Below are 447 nucleotides of genomic sequence, written 5' to 3'. Positions count from 1 at the left end.
TTGAAGCAGTTAATTATTTAACTAGAATAAGCAGACGTGAGTCTGTCAGGGGAAGGTCGGTCACTGATATCGGACTTCACTAACCTACATGTGGACGACCTGCAAAGAGATCAGACAGCAAGAACAGTGATGGGGGTGGGGGTGGGGGTGGGGGGTTTACTGTTGTATTGAAGATACTGTTGATTAGTTTAAAGTATATAAGTCTCCCTCATGCAAGATTTGTGATGTAAGATGACAACAGGAGTGCAGGTGCTGTCAATTAGTTAAAGCATCATTTATGTTTTTATTTATTTATTCATTCATTTTAAAATGTCCTCCCTCATGCAATATCTCTCATGAGAAATGACAACAGGAAAGATAATGGTGGGTGCCTGTCTACTCACTGTTGAGAGAGCAGAGAGTGACACAGCAGCCACACACCACCACCAGGTCCACACGCATCTTGCT

Source organism: Clupea harengus, chromosome 24 (assembly GCF_900700415.2).
Source record: "Clupea harengus chromosome 24, Ch_v2.0.2, whole genome shotgun sequence".
NCBI lineage: Eukaryota > Metazoa > Chordata > Actinopteri > Clupeiformes > Clupeidae > Clupea > Clupea harengus.
The sequence above is the reverse complement of the archived record's forward strand: the minus strand, read 5'-3'. Positions refer to the sequence as shown.